Genomic DNA, 24,776 nt, shown 5'->3' on the forward strand with positions numbered 1-24,776 from the left:
CAATACAAATATGCTTATTTGACCATGCAATGAGTGAGGTCCACAAAAGACTTATACAATAATACCCATGTAGCAAGTGTTAGGTTAGTGGATCCCAGACTATAAAAGCCTTAGGTCACTTGGCACAAAGTCCCCTAAGAACTTAATAACTCAAGTATTAAAGAGCCCACTCGTGATCAATTATGCATAACGCATTTTTTCTTATTTTTTTTTCTTTTTTTTGTATTTTTCTTTTCATGATTTCTGAACAAGTACGTTTCGCTCCATCTCGTTCCACCTTAGACTACTCATATAAAATAAGCCGGCTACTAGCCAATTGACACCTAGCCACAAAAACTAGCAATGAAATTTAATTTTTTTTTCCAATTTTTAAATATCCATGTTATTTTATCATTAAGAGAATATCCTAACTTCTAAATATAGATAAGTGATTAAACCACGATAAACAAACAAACCATGATCATGATCTATCACGCAGGCAACCTATAAGATTTAGTGAAATTTAATTGCTTCTAGCATACAAATCAACTCGATAAGACTTAACATCACTATATATGACATAACCACACTAGCATCAATATCATAAACCAGTTGGAAAAGTAAACTAAGGGATCATGTTATAATGCACATGAATGAAACTATATGCAACATACTATCATGCAAAATAATATTAAAAAAAACTATTACATGGAAAATATACAACTATATGAACTGAACTATCATGAATATGTAACTATATGAGACACACAAACATATATTCCTTAACTACCACCCCCAAACTTAAATTATTCATTATCCTCAGTGAAGGTAATAGTAAGAAATCAGGCATACCTACTCAAAATCAGGATCATCACCCTCAACGGGTGGAGTGTCAGGAGTGTCTGGAGGCGGGTACACAGAATCCTCACCGAATACTGGCCACTAGATATCAACTCATGTAGCTCTGAATGTAGTCCCCAACGCCTGGGCGAGGTCCTGTTCAAACCGACTATGGATGTCATGCATCATATCCATCCTCCTCATCAAGCGCCTATACTGTGCTGAACTCAAACTAGCAGTGCCCTGTGCTTTCTCCAGCTGCTGTTGTGACCGCGAAGTACTGGCTTCACCCAACTGAGCTCTCCATGCGGCTGTGCTCTCCTGAGTCGTACAATCCGCATATGTCTGATCAGCTAGACGGCCACCCGGTAAGTGATCATAAGAATAACCGAGCCCTTTTGGATCAGGCTTACCTCCTCCCCACTCCTGCATAACTGCTATCATCGTACTGTCGATCGGGGCACTAGGTAGCTGCAATTGCTCATATGCTGGCCAATGAACTCCAACCGCCACACACAACTTCGTCACAATGGACGCATAGGGAATAACCCGTATAGTATTGGCTCGCAGAAACCTCAAGATACCCTGATGAATCACCATCCTGAGATCCACATAGTCGCCCTGAAGAATCCCCCACAACAACCGTGCACGCTCCACAGTAATATCATGCACGTGAGAAGATGACATAATGTTGGCACAAATAAAAGAATTCCATGAACGTGCAAACCTGTTCATGCGCGTGGCAGGGAAAGTGGCATACTCGTTCGTACCCTTCTTGAACTTCCAGTGAGTCTAAGGCACACACAGTGTAGCAATGATCAAATCCAAATTAAAATCATCCTCCGTCTTCTCATTTCAGTTTTCCTGATCTGGCCTCCTCTCGGGCTGCTCAATCACCCCCCAAATCACCTCATCATTATACTCTACAATCAACCCCCTCACCACAGAAAATCAGTTCTTTCCGCCTTTGCATTCGCGTAAAACTCGCGAACCACACTCATAGGAACCGCAGCTGGTGCCTTATAAAAAGCAATCCACCCCATCTTCACAATCATCTCCAACAACTTACCATCCCTTCCCGATGGCAGAAAATCTCACTCCTGGCTATGGGCTTCGAAAGCAGCCTTGCATACTCCGCCTCAGCCTCTGGAGTTGAAAACTTAGGCCTCATACCACCCATACTCGAAGAATCAGTGGTGCTGCTGCTAACTCGGTTTTGTTGTCTTTTAGGTGCCATTGAAAGTGAATAAGTTTGAGAGAATAGAAATGTAGATGGGGTTTTGGCGCACTTTTTAGCGACCGAAAAGTATCAGCGACTGAATGCTGTCACTGACGAAAAATATTAAAAAATTAATTTTTTATTATAAATAATATTAATGTATTATTTTTAAATTTAGTTAATATCAACTTTTAAAAATAGAAAATTTTGAATGAAAATATGACAAACTTTTTTATAGCAAATCAAATAGCAACTGCAACGAATGTTTTAGAAAAACTAACTATCAAAAATCAATACAATTATGTAAAGGAAAATATAAGGCGTTTAGGTGCCGCCTTTCAAATCGTCTCATTCTATTTTTCTAATTTTCTTAACTTTTTTAATTAATAAATATTACCATGATAACATTCCCTTAAACTTATTTCTATTTAAATTAACTTATAATCTTGATATATATTCTCCCAAATTTCATTTTAGTATAATTTCTCCCATTCTCTTAAAATCAACTGACTATATTGTATTTTCCTAAAATTTATTAAATGTTAGATTTTTTCAATAATATATTATTTTTTCCTAAATATTAATACAATTTCTCAATATTTTTTAAAATCATTATATCAATATATTATACTAATATAAAGGAGAACACAATTGTGGTATGGTGGCGCCTCTCGTATCGTTTTGATATATTTTTGTAATTTTCTCAAAATTTGACATTATTAAAAAGAAAAAAATATATTATATATTGATTAATAAATAATATAATATTTGTTACATTAGATCTGTGAATAATGAAAAAGCATCTCATTAGAGTAAAAAATAAAGAAAAAGAGTGTTATTTTAGAATATGGGTGTGAACCGCAGCGTAGTAAACTACGATAGTTATTTATATTATAGCGATTTATAATATTTTTTTTTATTTTTATAATATTAAGAAATTTCTTTATTCTTAGATATTTTTATTTTGAAATATAAAATATTATTTTTTTAATAATATTTGAATCATAGAATATTACAATATCTGAGACTTACAAACAATAAAATATATAAAGAAAATAAAAAAAATGAAACAAATAAAATAAATAACATAAATTTTGTTTTTAATTTATTAAATAAGAATTATACACGCAAAGGTGAACCGTCTGTACCCATAACCCCAGTACAGCGCCTATACCCAATTCTGCAAAGAGAGCTGCTATACAAACCCTTCCGATCATCTTGTTCCGACCCTCTTTCCAGGTAATCTATTGTTAATTTTGTAATCTATTTGTTAATTCTTTAATCGATATGTACATGTCTATTACTTAACCTCTGTATGTAGTTTGTGGATAAATTGTATCTATTTCTCCTATATTGTATTGCAACAGATTACTGGTAGTTATACATATTTGATAATCATTCTGTAAATCTTCTTTCTGTTTGTGTGAAGGATGCCTTTGAACTCATCCCACCCTTATGATTGTTTGGGTCTGCCAATTGTATCTCTTTCTCCTATGTTCTATTGCAAGAAATTACTGGTTATACATATTTGAGAAATCATTCTCTAAATCTTGTGTTTTAACATATTGGTAATCATGTATAAACATAATATATTAGAGTCACCTAATAGTTAGCTACCAGGTACAAAACTTAATAAATGACTTATGATTATAATTATAATTAATGAAAATTCAACATAATTCTGATTCTAAGCATAGTAATCTTCCGTTACATAACTCCTAAAATACTTAATAAATAAAACTTACAAAGATGTATAAAGATATATAGATAGATTTTGGGATGACAATTGGTATTCATCCTCGAGCCATAGCTCGTGTTTAGGAAATAAGGATAAGTCGTAGAATATAATATATTTTTTTTGATTTAGTTATTTACTTTCGTAGGTGCTAGGAGTTACTCGGACTTAGCTATATTAGTAATTTGCATTGTATATTGGTAACTAAATTGTGACACCTATGTTGTTCAGATTAATCTCTAAAAATAATTGATGATCCCAGATGTCAGATTAATTATAATAAATGTCCGTCAATTACCTGGACACATAGAATACATACTCTGTTTTAGGGCCTAGTCCCCTAGGGGGTGTTCTAAGGGGTGTTCCGGGGTGGTGGTAATACTTTTCCTGGGTGTTTTATATAATTATTCATTGCTTATAAACACACTTATTGAATGTATATATTTGAACATAGTAGCCCGTGTTTTAAATTGTTTAAAGGAAATAACCATGAACTTTCCTTGGAAGAGCTCGATGGAGAATTTGGTTGAACCTTGTAATAACTGGAGTCCTTTCGTACAATATGAAAGTCTTGATCTGGCCTTACTGAGAGCACCCTCGGTAAACCTATATAATACATAAAAGCTAAATAGTCTTTATTGATAAATTTTGATATAAAAAGAAGTGACTTTAACATCCTTAAAAAAACACGAACAAGCGTTAAAAAATTCAAGTTAGATGATAAGAGTTGCTTGGAAAACAAATAAAAATAAAAGCTTCTGTACTTGTAAACATATCAATTCAGTGCCACATCTACTTTAACTAAGAATACACAAGATAAAGAGTGCAAAAGGGAATAAATTAAACATACATGCATGGGCCACTTGTTCATCAACATGGCAGCAGGAGCCGAAATGGGTTTCACAAGAAGCATCATATAAACACATTTCAGCATCTTTTTGACTACATAAAAAACAATATAAAAGTTGAAAAAAAAGAATCCTAAATTGGGATTGTTGATGGGATAATCTTAGAAGAATGGCAATTATAAGTGGTAAACAAAAAATAGGCCATAAAATTGAAAAAGAAAAAATGGTAGTAGATAGAAGATACACACTTGCCGAAAATAGAAAGTATAGTTTCGACATAATAATCAATAATTTGGGGTCTAGAATTAATAAATTTGGGAGGGTTATCCATGACAACTATCCAGCGGCGCTGATGGATGTTGGTGTATGTATTGTAATAAAGTGATGTTGAAACAAGATTAACTCTGTATTTACTGCTGGTGTTATAAGAAAGTGTTTGGTTTTTAAGCAAAAAGGAAGAGTAGATATTTTTGATGAATTTAGGTGAGGTTTTACAAATGCTTATGAATGTGATGATGCTAGTTGGTGGGGATGACACACTTGTTGTTATTACCAATACTATTGCATCCATATCAATTGAAACATTCTTTTCTTATCAGCTACATCCATATCAAGGATCAACTTCTTCAAAGCCCAATACATTTTATGCTCGAGCTCCACAGGCAAATGACATCCCTTATCATAAACCAACTGAAATGACGACATGCCAAACAGAGTCTTGTAATCTATTCTATATGCCCAAACAGCTTCATCCAGCTTCAAAGACCAATCCTTCCTTGATGGGCATACAACTTTCTTTAGAATACACTAGATCTCTCTCTTCGATATTTAAGCTTGACCATTAGTCTGAGGATGGTAGGCTGTAGCAATGCGATGATTCACATTATATCTCTACATCATAGTAGTGAACTTGCGATTGCAGAAATGTGATCCCTCGTCACTGATTATGACTCTTGGAGTCCTAAACCTTGTGAATATCTGCTTATGAAGAAAATTAAGCACTACCTTGGCATCATTTGTCGGCAAGGCCTTGACTTCAACCTATTTTGAGACATAGTCAACCGTCAAAAAGATATACTGATTATTGTAAGATGAGACAAAAGTCAATTCCCCAAACATCGAAGACTTCAACCTCGAGAAGCACATTAAGAGGCATCTCATCCCTCTTGGACATATTACCAACCCGTTGACAGTGATCACACTTTAAAACAAATTGATGTGCATCCTTAAATAAAGTCGGCCAAAATAATCCCGCTTGAAGGATACGAGTTGCAGTCTTTTCTCCATCATAGTGGCCTCCATAAACAGTCGAATGACAGTCTCGCAAGATTCCCCCCGTTTTGCTATACGGAATACATCTCCTGATGATTTGGTCAGCTCCTTACCTAAATAACAATGGCTCATCCCACATGTACCACTTCACCTCATGAAGAAACTTCTTCCTTTGAGCAGAAGACAAGTCTGGAGGCATAATATTGCTCATAAGGTAGTTCACAATATCTGCGAACCACGGTTCTTCCTCTTGTACCCTAAATAACTGCTCATCGGGAAAAGACTCATTTATCAATGTCTTATCTAGTGAAGTTACACTTGGATCTTCTAAATAAGAGAGATGATCAGTGACTTGATTCTCGGTACCTTTCTGTCCTTGATCTCTAACTCAAATTCCTGAAGTAAAAGAACCCATTGAATTAGTCTAGGCTTCGAGTCCTTCATCGAAACAAGATAGTGAATCATGGTATGATCAGTGAAAACTATCACCTTCGTCCCAAGCAAATAAGATCGAAACTTCTCAAAACCATAGACAATAGCCAATAGCTCTTTCTCATTAGTAGTGTAGTTCAGATAAGCACCATTAAGGGTCTTACTAGCATAGTTGACCACATGAAATATGTTGTTCTTTCTCTGCCCAAGAACTCCTCCAACTGCATAGTCACTTGCATCACACATCATTTCAAAAGATTCATCCCAATTAGGTGCAGTTATGACCGGTGCCGCGATTAAATTATTCTTTAATATCTCAAAAGCAGCAAGGCACTCATCATTAAACTTAAAAGGGACATCTTTCTCTAGAAGATTTCACAAAGGTTTAGAGATTTTGGAGAAGTCCTTGATGAACCGCCTATAGAAATCCGCATGACCAAGAAAGCTGCGGATTCCCTTAACAGAAACTGGTGGAGGAAGGTTTTCAATCACCCCCACCTTGGCTTTGTCCACCTCAAGACCTTTACTAGATACCTTGTGCCCAAGAGTAATACCATGTCGCACCATAAAGTGGCATTTTTCCCAATTGAGAACCAGATTGGTCTCAACATACCTTTTAAGAACTGCGCCAAGATTTTGCAAGCACTCGTTAAAAGAATCACAAAACATAGAGAAATTGTCCATAAACACCTCCACATTCTAACCAATCATATCAGAGAAAATGGCCATCATACATCTCTGAAATGTGGCAGATGCACCACACAAACCAAAGGAAACTCTTCTGAAGGCAAAAGTACCAAACATACAAGTGAAAGTAGTCTTTTCCCGATCTTCTGGAGCAATACAAATCTGATTATAACCCGAATATCCATCCAGAAGACAATAGTACTCATGCCAAGCCAATCTGTCAAGCATCTGATCAATAAACAGAAGAGGGAAGTGATCCTTCCTTGTGGCCTTGTTCAGCTTTCTCTAATCCATGCAAACTCTCCAACCCGTGACTGTTCGAGTAGGAATGAGCTCATTCTTTTCATTAGCAACAACGATGATGCCTCCTTTCTTCGGTACACACTGAAATGGACTCACCCAAGAACTGTCAGAAATAGGATAGATGATCCCTGCATCTAGCCATTTGAGGATTTCTTTCTTCACAACTTCTTTCATGATCGGATTAAGCCTTCTCCGTTGCTCAATAGTAGGCTTGCTACCTTCCTCTAGCAGAATTTTATGCATGCAATAAGAAGGACGGATTCCCTTGATATTTGCTATAGTCCATCCAATTGCTGATTTGAGCTCTCTCAGAATTCTCAAGAGCTTTTCCTCATCTCTACCTGAAAGGTCAGATGCAATAATAACAGGCAAAGTAGATGCATTACCTAAAAAAGCATACCTTAAGTGTTCAGGCAATGGTAAAAGCTCGAGCATAGGAGCTTCCTCAAAAAAAGGCTTAAGTCGCCCCTCAGCATTTTTCAGTTCTGACATTACAAGAGATTCAAAAGGCATATCCAGCCTTCTCTTCCAAGGAGAAGCATTCAAATATTGTAACTGTTCACCACCTTCATCATCTTCACTATCTGAATTCCCCAACAAGGTCTTCTCTAAGGCATCAGACCTCGGCATTTGATCAAGTTCTGAAGTAACTACATAATCGACCATCTCCACTTTTAAGCACTCCTCATTATCAGTAGAAAATTTCATGGCATTGAAAACATTGAACGTCACATCCTGATCCAACACTCGCATAGTGAGCTCACCCTTCTGCACATCTATCAAGGTTCGGCCAGTGGCGAAGAAAGGTCTTCCCAAGATTATGAGAATCTTCTTATCCTCCTCGAAATCAAGAATTACAAAATCAGCAGGAAAGATGAGTTTGTCCATCTCGACCAAGACATCATCGACAAAGCCTCATGGATATGTAATAAAATGATCGGCCAACTGCAAGGTCATATAAGTAGGCTTTGGATCAGATAAGTCCAACTTCTTGAAGATTGACAAGGGCATTAGATTGATGCTAGCTCTCAAGTCACATAAGCATTTGTAAAATGACACTTTTCCAATGGTACAAGGAATAGTGAAGCTTCCAGGATCTTTAAGCTTTGGAGGCAACTTCTGTTGCAGCACATCACTGCACTCCTTCGTGAGAACAACGGTCTCTAAGTCATCAAGCTTTACTTTTCGAGAGAGAATACCTTTCATAAACTTCACATAACTAGGCATCTGTTCAAGAGCTTCAGCGAAAGGTATATTGATATGAAGTTTCTTGAACACCTCCAGAAACTTCTCAAACTGCCTATCCAGTTTTTCTTCTGCAACCTCTTAGGAAAAGGAGGTGGAGGATAGATCTGTTTCTCCCCTTTATTACCCTCAGGAGGAGTGTGTTCCACAGTATTCTTCATTGGTTCCACTTCTGCTTCCTTCTGCACTTCTTCCTCAGCCACAGTTTCATCTACTGAAACTTGAGATTTTTCGGGATTTGCAACCTTCACAGACCTCAATATGATTGCCTTAACCTGCTCTTTAGCTTCCTTCTTGCCTGGAACTTCTGTGTCACTAGGGAGTGTACCAGGTTGTCGATTTAGCAAAGTATTGGAAATTTGCCCAATTTGATTCTCTAAGGTCTTGATAGACACCGCTTGGCTCTTGCACATGAGCCTTAACTCCTCCAATTCAGATTTTTCATTAGATTGTTGCAGCTGAAGTTGTTGTCTAGGTGCATATTGCGGTTGCTGAAAACCTGTGGGTTGTATTGCTCTGCAGCATACTGCTGATAAGGCTGTAGTACCGCATTCTGAGTATTGCTCCCGCTGAAGTTAGGATGATTGCGGTTGTTGGGATGATAGGTGGCTAGAATTGATTGCCGCGACCTCTGAAAGTTGTTCACGAACTGAGCTGATTCACTAGAAATAGCACACTGCTCTATCTCATGCGCACCAGCACAAAGCTCACAAACACTAGTGATTTGATTCACACCATAATTAGCCAAAGAATCCACCTTCATCGTTAAATCTTAAGCTGAGCAACTATAGAAGTAGCTGCATCCACCTCCAGAATTCCTGCTACCTTGTCCTGAGTTAGTCTCTGAGAAGGATTCTGGAATTCTTTAGCAGCCATCAGTTCAATTAATTCATAAGCTTCATCATAGCTCTTAGCCCACAAGGCTCCACCTGATGCTATATCAAGCATGGGTCTAGAAGTTACACCCAAACCATTATAGAAGCAGTTAATGATCATCCAGTCAGGCATCACATAGTGAAGACAGTTCCTAAGAATCTCCTCATATCACTCCCAAGCCTTACACAATGACTCTCTAGACTGCTGCACAAATTGAGTAAGAGCGTTCCTGATTGCAGCTATCTTCGCCATAGGAAAGAACTTAGTAAGAAAATTTTTGAGCGAGTTCTTCCCATTTGGTGATAGAGCCTGGTGGTAGAGAATGTAACCAGCTCTTAGCTTTATCCCTCAGAGAAAACGGGAAAAACCTGAGCTTAATAGCATCTTCAGTAACATTATTGAACTTGAAAGTATCGCAGATCTCGATGAAATATCTGATGTGCATATTGGGGTCTTCTTTCGAAGAACCATCAAACTGAAAAGAATTCTATATCATCTGAATCGTGCTAGCTTTTATTTCAAAAGTGTTAGTGTGGCGCCCTCCAAACCCGGGTCAGAAGTTTTGGGTCCACAACACAATATATAAACCTGTATAAGAGATATTATTTATAATGACCCTGCTTCACAAAACCACGGATCGCAACAGGTTAAAGTATGAAAACAAGCCACAACCTTAAATTTTATTACAACATACCAAATTCCCCTTTAATTTAACTTACAACTGATAATAAAAGTATGCTTACAATTTGACTATCTCTCTACCGCATGAAGCTTCTGCTAGCTCGATCCAACTCAACTGGAACCTTAACCCACACTTTGGACTGAGGAACTTCACTATCATCCATATCCTTTTCAACTGTAACATATATAAAAAGATTCGCAAAAGTGAGCTAACTAGCTCAGCAAGTCATGATAACGATAACTGAAGTTAAACAATGATCAAATGAGATGATTCAAAGGAATCAAGTTTCTTTTTAACTAATCATTAGAATTGGATATTCATTTTAAGTTTTAAAAACCAAGGTTAGGCTGCTGATCAGTCACGCACTAACCCCGAGCAAGCACACAACACTGCTCTAATTACTGGATCCAAGGCACACATTGGCCTAACTTGACCATTAGTATGGTCTGACCACGAATCTGGTCCACATATATAAAAACTATCCAATCCTAAAGCAGTTCAATATGATAAACAATATAATTCGATAAAATAAGATCATAATCAATGATGGTTAAACACTTGAATAGAAACGTAAGGAAACTTATGGATATCTCAAGGGTATATCAGGGTATGTATAAGAAACAGTTTTCAGTTTGTACAAGGGTCATGTATTAGACCAGTAATGATTTTTCAGGATATGGTTCTTTGATGTTATAAAGAGTGATTGGAGTATAAAAGTTTCTGTGTTTTCAAACCATTCTCTTCCAGTGTTTGGTGTTTGATAGTTATACATTTGGGGAGTAGTATCATATTTGTGTGATTTGGTGTCTGGTAAATCAATAAAAAAAGGTTCGTAAAGAATAAGGCTTATGGCTCAAAGATCAAATGAGGTGGCTCAGGTTTAAGGCTGAAGGATTCAAAGTATTTACAATATAAAACAGAGCTATTTTGAATACTTAACAAAATTTCATGAGAGAATTTAGAAACATTTGCATTATATCTTGAAAAAGGTTTAGAAGTACTTGCCTTACAGGGCTTTACAACTATTACTGATCAACTCTGAGCCGACTCTGCCGCTCAGGCTTTAACGTTCAACCACTAGACCACATTAGATTCGACTTCGACACTCAGGTTTTTCTGTTGAAACTCTACTGAGCTCGTTGACTGACTACTAGGTCATCTTTAGTCCAACGTCCACTTTCGATTTCCCGACTAAAACCTACAGGGGCGAAATATTCTATGTTAGACACTCAGTTATGCTTGACATATCCTTTCTGACCACCTACCCATACGATAGCATCTTCCGACTCGTAATCATTCATATTATCATTCACGTTCTCGAAATCGGTTCAGTGTTCGTTTTCAGAAAATATGTATACTAGTCATCGTATAAAATTAGGGTTATTGATTTTGGCAAAGTGTTTCACTACAACATACAATCAGGTTTTGTATAAAATATACGTATATGTATTTACTTATACTCGCTCGACATCCCGTTAATCCTCGGATACGCTTCCGTATTTCCATAGTTCGATTCCCCGAAAATCGGACAGCATCCCCTTTGTTTATCGGACTACCCGTCGAAACATCATAGACGTCAATAACACAAATCACAATCCAATTTTCAAAATTCCATAACCATTCCCATACGAAACTAATTACACGATTCATTTTATTTATTTTATAAAATTAGGACTCAGAATAAATTCATCACCGTCCACCGTCGGCTCGCCGGGGCTCATCACCGACGGCGGTAAAATTCGTCGGTACCCGACAAATTTCGGGTTTCCACACGGAATTTCACCGATTAAATATAATTTTCCATACAAAATTGATTTATTTCATGAATTGTAATCAATAATTTTGCAAAAATAAGAACTAATTCAGAAATAATCGAGATAACACAATAGACACAATTACAACACAACACAGCACTGCCACACACACGCGTGTTAACACGCGCAACCACTGCACAGGGCCATCCCACCGGATAATCGATGGTAACCCGCAAGAACAGGAAAAATAATAGCAAGGGAACCAACACAGTACCACAAGCGATTACACGCGCATAGGAGGGAGGAGAGTCGGTGACAAGGTCACCGGAAATGGAGTGAAGATGGCGGCATAATTACCGGGGAAGAAGAGGATTTCGGCGAGAAGAGCAGGGAAGAAAAGAACCGAGGGCAGCTATATATCTATATGTATACATCTGATATTGAGAGAAAAAAGAAAGTGTAGAGAGGGGAGAGACAAATTGAGAATGAGGCTTTCTGTCGATGAAGGAACAGGGGAGGGGTAGGGTGATGTTTTGTTTATTTATTATTATTATTTTTTTTAAATCAGTAACACAAAATCAGCCATAATTCGCTACCACGTTTTTGCTGAATAACTAATATCCTGACACGTGTTCTCCCTAATCTGATAGCCTCATTTTATCCTGATTTTTGGCAATTTAATGAACAATCACGCGAATAAAAATAACCCGTAAAATTACCAAATTAATTTTAAAATATCATAAATAATTCAAAGTTATTAAAAATAAATTTCCATGATTTTTAAATCATTTTTGAGAAGCAACTCGTACCCGTATTTCATAATTAAGGAACCGAGCTGCACTTACAAGAAATTCAGAAAATTACGAAAATAATCTTAAAATATTACAAATATCCCGAAGTTTACAAAAACATAAATTTCGTAATTTTAAAATAATTTCTATAATGCAGTTTATACCCGCTTTTAGCAATTAAACGAAACAACGCGCGGGTAAAAGTGATCCCAAAAATTTCCAAAATAATTTTAAAATTCCCAGAATATTCTCGACTTCAATAAATATAAGTTTCGTAATTTTTGAAGAATTCTAGAATTTAATATGGAATTTACACTTAAATATGATCAGAAAATCATACAGGGTTAAATAATTAATAAAATATTTAATTCTAAACTTTGTAAAATCCCAAAAATAATTTTTGCAATTATAAAACCATAAAAACAATTTTAAAGACATTCCAGATATTTATGCAATTAAATTGCACCGAATCCATTTTTGAAATTGAAAGTAATTCAATACAACTCTATAATTAATTCCGCGGACAACTTGGTACCTCATAAATCATACATAGATAATAATCACACAACACATAGCGGTCACAACCAATACACATATTTTATTTATTTAATAATTTCCATAATCACATATTTAAATAATTCAAAAATACACGAGTCGTTATATCCTTCCCCCCTTAAAAAGATTATGTCCTCAGAATCTGGTCTAACTAAACAAGTGAGGATATTTGTCAAGTATATCCAACTCTAGTTCCCAAGTAGACTCTTCTACTCGAGGGTTTCAAACGTACTTACTATGGATATACTCTCATTTCCAAGAACTCGCCTTTAACGATCAAGAATTTGGATCGATCACTATATGCATAACACACTTGGACAAGAGCCCATTGGCTCCTAATAAGTCACTTAATTCAAATTAAATACTTATCGCTTTAACATTAACAAGTCAAACACATTATATGTACACACTGTTGTAACGGTAACATCAACTCATGAACAACTTTACCTATATTTATCAATACCCCGAATGGTTTACTAATTTTAGGACTTAACCTGTCCCTTCTACTCAGACTTATTCAGTCTCTTACAAGATGAAACTTGTACTAACACTACTGGTCCTATTTCTATACTCTTACTCTCTCTCGATACAAATCCACCTTTTTTTTCTTTGTCTACTCCGAGCTGCTTCAATCAATATCATTATGCCCTTGATGTGATAAATTAACGTAGGATTTGACAACTTTCTTTCTCCCACTTTATCTCAATAAAAATGGGGATCTACAATTGCGTTCACATGAAGCTTAATAAAGTGGCATTCCAAAGCTGACATCGATGATAAATGATCATTCCAGTGTTTCCTTAAAACTTAACTTCTCCACATATCTTACATTTCCTGAATCACTTTCGTACTTTGACTCTCCGTTTAAGGATGGTAGGCGGTGCAAGTTTTTAACTTGATTTCCAAACATTTAAACATATCTTAATCTTTTCTATCAGTTAAGGCTAAAAAGTAATCCGATAGATTCCCGTATTATCACCTTTAAGTATTTGAACTTCAGATTTCACTCTTTCCAATTCGTTTATTAACTCCTCGGTGGTCTTAATTACATCCAATCCTTTTTGTCGGCATAATGCATCTATTACCATACAGCTTTGCTTAGGTAGTTGTTAATGGATCAATTCAGAATCTTTTGTTAATCTTAGTCAAAATTTCATTCTTGAAGACTCAACGTATAGTTCCCTGAATAGCTGAAGATGTTATCAATAAATACAATTCACTTATCTGAGTACTCCTTATACAACATGTTCCTTAATTCCTTATAGACAATTGATACACTTGTTATTTCACATAATATTACCGGAGCTTGCAATACTCATAACTTATTTTAATCGTAATCTCTGTTATGTCCTCAGATCGGATCTTAAGTTAATTCTCAATACATAACACACTTCTTGAATCAGCTCTCATATGTAATCAATTCTTTATAGGGTCTCACTTCTTCTTATTCATTGTTTTGTTAAACTCCCGATAATCAGTACATACTCTTATCATTTCATTCCTTTTCTACATGAACATCACTGGTACCCTTCACGATTCATTTCTTGTAAAACCACTCCCTGGGTCTGCCTTATCCACTAGGCCTCCAATATTTTGCCTTATTTCCTTTGACATATCCAACACTTCCTAATCCATCTTAAAATTTCCTTCTTATACCTGGTTATCACTATTTTTCTTTAAATTTCCGTATATCTTGGCATTTTTTCAATAAATTAAATACTTTATATTGTGAATTCCCTATGGGATCTCATTTCTTAGTCCTTCTACTTGTAGCATCCAAGTGCTGGAAGAAAACCTGGGGGTATCGTGCTCGTTCCCCTAGGCGCATAAATTTCCTTCTATTAACTGCTAACATCATAATCCATTATCTTCTCTTGACATCTCCTTATCTTTTCTTAAAAATTCTGACTGAAAGGTCATGCTACCCATCTTTACTTCCTTTAGATTATATATCTGACTTCCAACTCCAACATCTAAAATTCCATAGATAATTCTTCCGGTACAATTTCTATGTTTGTTTTCTCCTTTTTGCTTATCGCCTGCCTCTACATTTGCCTTTTCCTTGTAAATATATACTTCAAACTCTTATGGTTCGTATAAATTTTACACCTTTCTCCAAACATATCATGTTTCCCAATATTTCAAAACAAATATTATTACTATTAGTCCCAATTATGAGTAAGATACTTCTACTCATAAGGTTTCGGTTGTCTGGGTGCATATACAATAACTTTATTGTACTGCATCAACATATTTCCTTCTTCCTTATGGGAAGCATCACTATAAACTACCAAATCTCCTTGATACTTTTAAATTGATAAAACAGGTGTTGTAACCATTCTTTCATTTAACTATGTAAAACTTTCTTCACCCTTCTCACTTTATATAAATTTCTTACTCTTCCTGATTAGCTTCGTCCAAGATATTGCAACTTTCAAAAAAAAATCTTGCACAAATTTTTAATAATAACCGGTCTATGGTAAAACTTCTTACTTTTGTTGGGGCTTTTGGTCTTTCTTTATTCATAGTAACTTTAATTTCTACTGGATCTCCTTTGGTCTCCTCCTTACTGATTACTTATGCTTTCTACCATCAAAACTTTCACCTTGCTAACTTCACATACTTCTTTCTTCTCTGACTCCTCAGTTGTCATTAAATGCTTCGCATGGTCCTTTGCTGACTTTAAGTAACACAAATACAACTCATCCAGATATTCCTTAAAGATTTCTTGATAGTAAAATTGTTGAGCTTTCTTTAGTCGACGCATAATCTCATACTTCCATCTTCTTATTAACAATTAGTACCGGTGCACCTTATGGGATACACTGGGTCTAATCGCTTCTTCTTCTAACCTCTCTTGCATCTGCTTTACTAACTTCCTCATTTTAACTGGTGCCATTTGTGTAAGGCCTTGGTCACTGGCTTCGTCTCAGGTGCTACATCAATCGCGAGCTTCATTTCTCTATCGGGAGGAAATGTTGATAACTCATCTGGAAACATATCTTGAAACTCCTTAATTGCTATAAAATTTTCTAATTTTGTTTACTTCTAACTTTTATTTATCACATAATCACCATAATGCTCACATCTTGATCACCGAAATCATCATTACCAATTTTTTTTACCTTCCCTTGTCTTCTGAACCTCATCACATTCTCATTTGGCATCTTCAGAACTATCTTTTATCACGACGGTCTATCTGAGTATCACGCTTTAATAGTTAATCCATTCCTTAGAATAATGTCAAATCCTCTTATCTTAAATGATATCAATTATTCACAACTTATTTCCAGAAATCTCAATTTCATCATTGGTACTTACTTAATTAACAATTACACGTTCTTGGCTTGCTAGTCCTTTAGTCACAATCTTATCAATTCAACAGGGTAATTCATCTTATCAAAAAAACCCTGAGAGATAAACGATCATATCGCTCCCACATCTTTCAATAATTTAACGCATAGGGTATCCACAATAATCATTCACGTCATCAAATCCGTATTCTAAATAGCATAATTCACAGGAAAATTGTAAATGCTCGTTCTCGGAGACGTATTTCTTGTTGGAGTAGATTCCCTTGACTCTTAGTGCATCCCTGGCCTAGGACAAGTGATTTGCAGTCCTCGTCATATGCCCTTGTTTCCTTTTCATGCATGAGAGGTAGATGGAACTTTACCCGCTTGGTTCATAATCCGTTGACTTTTGTTTGAAAAACTCTTACAAAGGACGATAGTATAATGAGACAACTAGAAGGCTTCACAATTCAACAAAAATTAGAGTTGAAAAGAAAGAAGAAACAATGATTTGAATATGAATGAGACAGCCACATTGGTACTTAAGATGGCCAGTCTTTCGTACCATATGGCATACAGCACATGATTAGGTGGCGTCCCACCCGACTCTTCGTCATCCCGACAAAATGTCTTACCATAACACTGTTTGTCCCAATCAGAAAGCAAAACTTGAGGGAAACAATTAAATTTGAAGAGAATGCAATATCTTCTTTTTTGATATTATCATAAGGAGTTTATTAAGAAAATAAGTTGATACATTTTTTTTGAGGAATTAAAAAGGAATATACGTGGTAAGATTGAAGATAAGAACGATACTGTTGGTCACCATCCACATTTCATTTGTATTCATCTTTCGAGCTTGTTCGATCATATCCCAATTGTGTCATATATCAACTTTAGAAAGTACACTGAAATGCCTTCGCAAATTAAGCACTATAGTAGATTCTTACTTGCTAAGTCTTGCGTCTTTAGCATCGCACCTACACATATAATACTTTAACAATTCGATCATAATGATGTTCTTAACAGATAACCTCGAGTGTCCTCCTCTTTAATTTAGAATGTCCATGAATTATTCAACATAGCGATCCTTTTGTTAATAATCTTCTTCTTTTGGAAGGGTCTGAAAATCTTCCCAACCTCCTTCGATCACGCCCAGGCTCTTTTTAAATCAATGAATTCTTTAAACTCTAATGGTCTCTGCAACTGGATAAATAATTACTCCGTACGCGGATTCTGTTATTAACCTTGTCAAACAACATTTACACCTTACCGTTAGGAATAATCAACTTCTTCATAATCGCGGATCACTTTATTCTCTGAATTAACAATACTGGGTCTAAAATAAGTATCCTTCCAGGTAATCCGGGTCTTTCAACAAACAAGAAACTCAAGTAGTAACTTGACAACCAATGTTTAAAACTTATTTTATTCAAAAAGGCTTTTAGAAATTTTGTAAGGAAAATCTTTTTCGAAAACCTGTTAAAAATTTTGAAAATCACAAATCTGGTTGTCCTTACTATATGAATTGGTTGTTGTCCTTCAGACCTATAAAAAGGTACCAAATTAAAGAAACGATCACATAAAGGTCCATTCACTTCAATCTACCTTCTCTCCTTTATTAGGTCCATTTGCCTTCCTTAATCGACGATCACTTCAATTTATCGTTGCATGTTATCGTATTCGTAGCTTCACATCAAAACTTTCATACTGGTAATGCTCCCGTCATCAACTTTGCAGTCGTTAAGTAGAACAAGTTATCCAATACTCAACAAGTCCACCGACGACACATCACATTGTTACTACAAATATATCACATCGTCATAACACCATTATCTAACTCCTAGGAAAGCTCCAGATCCATAATCTCCTCTAACTCTCTTCTCAATACCTATCCAATCCATTCCACAAGCTAGTCCTGGGTGGCCTTAATCATTAATGGCTTCTTTTAATCTGGTAACAGCTATCCTCCGGAACACTTGAATCTTCTTTCTAAACTTCTTCTCACCTTTATTTACATCTCAAGTACCCACCATTTACGGTAGCTTTCAAATCCATCCTCGTAGGTACTGTTGCGTCATAGGACAAGTTTTAAACCGAGGGTATAAAACAAGATGTAGGGTAAACTAAAGAGATACACTCACACCCGAATGTCCAGTAAAACAAAAATAAACAGATGGAGGTTCTTAAATAGGTAGTCTCGTATCAAGAGGTGGTAGAATAACGTTGAATAGCTTGAAGATGTGCGAGTGTCATAACAGAAGGTAGTATCATTAATACTGATGGAGGAACAAGGTGCAAATCAGATCCGAGAGAAGATGACGATCCTTGAACGGAAAGCTCCAAACGATCAAACGATACAGGGAAATCAGGATCTGCCATTGCCGTTGTCTGGAAAACACGTCGCAAGTTAAGAATCCTGAATCGCAACATGAACCGTGCCAGAGACCTATTATACAATCGCACTCAACCTTACAACGTCTTATCTTTCTATTTCATATTCCTAATCCTAACCCTCTACCCAATCCCGACAATCTAGGCTTGTTTCAGTGACTTATAACCTGTAGCTCTGATACCAACCTGTGGCGCCCTCCAAACTCGGGTCAGAAGTTTAGGGTCCACAACACATACACAATATATAAACCTGTATAAGAGATATTATTTATAATGACCCTGCTTCACAAAACCACGGATCGCAACAGGTTAAAGTATGAAAATAAGCCACAACCTTAACTTTTATTACAACGTACCAAATTCCCCTTTAATTTAACTTACGACTGATAATAAAAGTATTCTTACAATTTGACTATCTCTCTACCGCATGAAGCTTCTGCTAGCTCGATCCAACTCAACTGGAACCTTAGCCCATACTTTGGACTGAGGAACTTCACTATCATCCATATCATTTTCAACTGTAACATATATAAAAAGATTCGCAAAAGTGAGCTAACTAGCTCAGCAAGTCATGATAACGATAACTGAAGTTAAACAATGATCAAATGAGATGATTCAAAGGAATCAAATTTCTTTTTAACTAATCATTAGAATTGGATATTCATTTTAAGTTTTAAAAACCAAGGTTAGGCTGCTGATCAGTCACGCACTAACCCCGAACAAGCACACAATACTGCTCTAATTACTGGATCCAAGGCACACATTGGACTAACTTGACCATTGGTATGGTCTGACCACGAATCTGGTCCACATATATAAAAACTATCCAATCCTAAAGCAGTTCAATTTGATAAACAATATAATTCGATAAAACAAGATTATAATCAATGATGGTTAAACACTTGAATAGAAACGTAAGGAAACTCATGGATATCTCAAGGGTATATCAGGGTATGTATAAGAAACAGTTTTCTGTTTGTACAAGGGTCAGGTATTAGACCAGTAATGATTTTTTAGGATATGGTTCTTTGATGTTATAAAGAGTGATTGGAGTATAAAAGTTTCTGTGTTTTCAAACCATTATCTTCCAGTGTTTGGTATTTGATAGTTATACATTTGGGGAGTAGTATCATATTTGTGTGATTTGGTGTCTGGTAAATCAACAAAAAAATGGTTCATAAAGAATAAGGCTTACGGCTCAAAGATCAAATGAGGTGGCTCAGGTTCAAGGCTGAAGGATTCAAAGTATTTACAATATAAAACAGAGCTATTTTGAATACTTAACAAAATTTCACTAGAGAATTTAGAAACATTTGCATTATATCTTGAAAAAGGTTTAGAAGTACTTACCTTACAGGGCTTTACAACTATTACTGATCAACTCTGAGCCGACTCTGCCGATTAAATATAATTTTCCATACAAAATTGATTTATTTCATGAATTGTAATCAATAATTTCTGCAAAAATAAGAACTAATTCAGAAATAATCGAGATAACACAACAGACACAATTACAACTCAACACAACACTGCCACACACACGCGTGTTAACACGCGCAACCACTGCATAGGGCCATCCCACCGGATAATCGATGGTAACCCGCAAGAACAGGAAAAACAATAGTAAGGGAACCAACACAGTACCACACGCGATTACGCGCACATAGGAGGGAGGAGAGTTGGTGACAAGGTCACCGGAAATGGAGTGAAGTTGGCGGCATAATTACCGGGGAAGAAGAGGATTCCGGCGAGAAGAGCAGGGAAGAAAAGAACCGAGGGCAGCTATATATCTATATGTATACATCTGATATTGAGAGAAAAAAGAAAGTGTAGAGAGGGGAGAGACAAATTGAGAATGAGGTTTTCTGTCGATGAAGGAACAGGGGAGGGGTGGGGTGATGTTTTGTTTATTTATTATTATTATTTTTTAAATCAGTAACACAAAATCAGCCATAATTCGCTGCCACGTTTTTGCTGAATAACTAATATCCTGACACGTGTTCTCCCCTATCTGATAGCCTCATTTTATCCTGATTTTTGGCAATTTAACGAACAATCACGCAAATAAAAATAACCCGTAAAATTACCAAATTAATTTTAAAATATCATAAATAATTCAAAGTTATTAAAAATAAATTTCCATGATTTTTAAATCATTTTTGAGAAGCAACTCGTACCCGTATTTTATAATTAACGAACCGAGCTGCACTTACAAGAAATTCAGAAAATTACGAAAATAATCTTAAAATATTACAAATATCCCGAAATTTACAAAAACATAAATTTCGTAATTTTAAAATAATTTATGAAATGCAGCTTATACCCGCTTTTAGCAATGAAACGAAACAACGCTCGGGTAAAAGTGATCCCAAAAATTTCCAAAATAATTTTAAAATTCCCAGAATATTCTCGACTTAAATAAATATGAGTTTCGTAATTTTTGAAGAATTCTAGAATTTAATATGGAATTTACACTTAAATATGATCAGAAAATCATACAGGGTTAAATAATTAATAAAATATTTATTTCTAAACTTTGTAAAATCCCAAAAATAATTGTTCCAATTATAAAACCATAAAAACAATTTTAAAGACATTCCAGATATTTATGCAATTAAATTGCACTGAATCCATTTTTGAAATTGAAAGTAATTCAATATAACTCTATAATTAATTCCGTGAACAACTTGGTACCTCATAAATCATACATAGATAATAATCACACAACACATAGCGGTCACAACCAATACACATATTTTATTTATTTAATAATTTCCATAATCACATATTTAAATAATTCAAAAATACACGAGTCGTTATAGTTAGCCGCGATGGCTGGTCGGGCAATGCTAGACTAAATATCATTGATCTTCGGCTGAGAATAGTCCATTAAAGCCTTTGTATTTACTTCTGGTTCACCCATTGCAACAAGAGCTTCTTCATCAACTTTTTCCTCAACAAGGATTTCTTCAACTACTTTCTCCTCTGCTTTTTCCAGTGTTCTCTTTCGAAGTTGAGAACGCGTTAGCATAAACGCTCTCTAGAGTACCTGAAAAAGCAACAAACAACAAGTAAGTAAAATATCCGAGTCAATGAACTTTAACGAACACTGATGTCAAGCACATAAACAAAATATTAACACCGAGTCCCCGACAGCGGCGCCAAAAACTTGTTAGGACGAAAACACACGCTAATATTCACGCAAGTATACGCGATCGCAAGTAATATAGAATCAATTCTAGTTCGTTCCCACAGAGACTGGTTTAGGTTAATTTCAATCAATGCACTTATGCAACAATGGTATGGTTATTATTCAATGCTAAGATGATCACAAATTGAGATTGTTATACTACGATTAACTACAGATTATAATAAAGAACAATAACTAAGAGATAAAAAGGAGTGATTAACTATATGACACAAACATGGGATTCTAACTTCATTACTCTTTCATTTAATAGCCTTTTTGTTCTTAACCTTAGCATGTAATGGTGATGACACTAATCTAGATAACACGAAATTAGTAAAAACCAACTTTCGTTGTACGAATACCCTACTATCAGACATCTACAAAAGAGATAGAAGCTGAATATACACAAATTATATTGAGACCCTATATGTCTATAGAATTTACAACATAATGGTTTAATGCACAAGTTATCTATCATGATTACATAGGGCAAGTACGATGGTTAAAATTACCTACGAATCAAGCATATCAAATACATGAACCTACGCTACCATGGCAAGTTCTAAACCTCTAAATTCACTATCACTTTAATAGAGATTAACACACTATCTTGTAAGTTCGTGATGCTCATAAGATGAATAACCACAACCAATACTAGGTTATCATACAATCACCACACACTAAGGTATCAAAATAAGATTAACTAAAGAAATCCATAAGTAAATCCGTTAAAACCCCACGATAACGTATAGCCCATAATCGGACTCATCATCAGCATGGGTTCCGATGAAAGCATGATATAATAAACGTAGTCTTTGTACTGTATAAAAAATAAACCAAGTACGTAACAAGAGTATAGGTTCAACAAATAAGAAACGAGAATCCAAGATTACAACTTAGAACAAAGAATTACAAGAATAAACTAGGTCTTCTTCGCCTTCATTGAATTGTGTTATAGGTCTTCCCGTTGATCTCTTCTTAAGCTCTGTTATGTCTCCTTTTTGAAAAACAATCTTTAGTTGTCATTATATAGCAGCCCATGCAGAGTAGAAGCCCAGAAATCAGAATTGTAAGAGAATCAACATTCTTTCATCCCGAACTGGCATGACTGCGCGCTTCACCATCGCGGGCGCGCTGACCTTCTGTACTTCTGGCGCGGCTGCGTGCTAGCCCAGTGCGGGCGCGCCATCCTTTTGGAAAAAATTCTGATTTTGCTTGTCTTAAATTGTTGGTTCTTGACGGTCTTTGCACAAGCGAACTTTATGACATCTTCCTAACACCATTTTAGCATCAAAGCAATGTTAAATCACCTGGATCCCTGATATATGCCTGAAATGCAAAAACACTACAAAATACATCAAAAACACAAATAACTTGAGTACAAAACACCAATTTAAGCCTTATAGGACGTTCTAAGCTGACATAAATGCCACTTAACAGAGCACCATGCTTGTGTCTATGGGTTATTCTCTCAATCCTGCCAAATTAGGTGAGGTTAGGAGAATGAGTTTTAGAAAAAAATAGAGCTTTCTCTGTGACTCTTTTATAAAAATATTTTTAGGAAAGATTAGTAATTTTGATGCAGTTACTTACTCTATGGTTTATATTCTTTACATACTTTTAAGTGACAAGTACTTCAATTTCAGTAACTCTGTCATGTATGAAATATGGTATAAGTTAGGAGACATTAAAAAAAGGTCAAAGTACATATACTATGCTAGGTTTATTATGATGCTAGCAAATCATGTGTCTAAGGACCTCTTGATTGAGAACCCAATAAATAAGCTTGCTTATTGGGTCCAAGAAAAGAGGGTACTTGCTGATCTTAACAGGAACAATCTCCACAGTGAAGTGCCTCTCAACTATCTGCAAATCATGGAGGCACCTCAGTTAAGTGAGGTAACTATTTCTGTCTCTACTCTCTCTCAACCTCAAGTTTCTTTGCAAACTACTGTGGCTATTGCATCTGTGACAGTTACCAAAAAGATGCCTACCCAAGCCACAAAATCCAAAATTTCAAAAACCAAGTCAAAGAAACCCCACTCTAGTTCCTCTCAAAAGAAACTAGTTGTAAGAACTACCAAAGCACAAGAGGGGAGTGTGAAGGTTAGTAAGGAAGGTGAGGGACATGATGAAAATCAAAGAAACCCTAAGAATAAGGAGAGTGAGGTAAGTGTGACCCAAACCAGCCACCTTGCAGTCTTCTAACAGACTGTAGTGCTTAATAAGGAAATAAGCTCATTGCTGGATGTGACTATTGAAACAAGCTCTCAACCAAGATCACATGCCAAGAGGGGAAGGGACACAGACGAACCTCAAACTTATATTAGAAAGAAGAAATCTAAACCAATAGGGGAGTCACAGGGTGCACACACAGTGCCAACTGCAGTCAAAGTCTTTACACCATCACAAGTTCAGGTTGATGTGGCTCCAATAAATGTGAAGTCACAGTCAAAATCTCTCACAATTGAAACACCTCACACACACAATTCTCCAACAAACTCATTAGATATGGATATGATCAACACATCAATTCCTGATTCTCCATCTTTGATACTCATAGAGGAGTCAAAATCTAAAGCAAGTTAGGATCATCTTATTGATGATTTGTTGGCTCACTTGCCATTTCTTTATGAAGCTACTGAGAAATCTGTGCACAATCTCACATCAATACCATAGAT

General features: G+C 35.8%; 1 non-coding gene across 1 annotated transcript; it reads left to right on the forward strand.

Moving 5' to 3' along the window:
• Positions 1-9,566: 9,566 nt before the first annotated feature.
• On the forward strand, positions 9,567-9,673 carry LOC141715864 (small nucleolar RNA R71). The gene has a single exon (XR_012572611.1). It is a non-coding gene; the product is annotated as a small nucleolar RNA R71 (small nucleolar RNA).
• Positions 9,674-24,776: the final 15,103 nt, after the last annotated feature.

The sequence above is a fragment of the Apium graveolens genome, chromosome 3 (genome assembly GCF_009905375.1).
Source record: "Apium graveolens cultivar Ventura chromosome 3, ASM990537v1, whole genome shotgun sequence".
NCBI classification, from domain to species: domain Eukaryota; kingdom Viridiplantae; phylum Streptophyta; class Magnoliopsida; order Apiales; family Apiaceae; genus Apium; species Apium graveolens.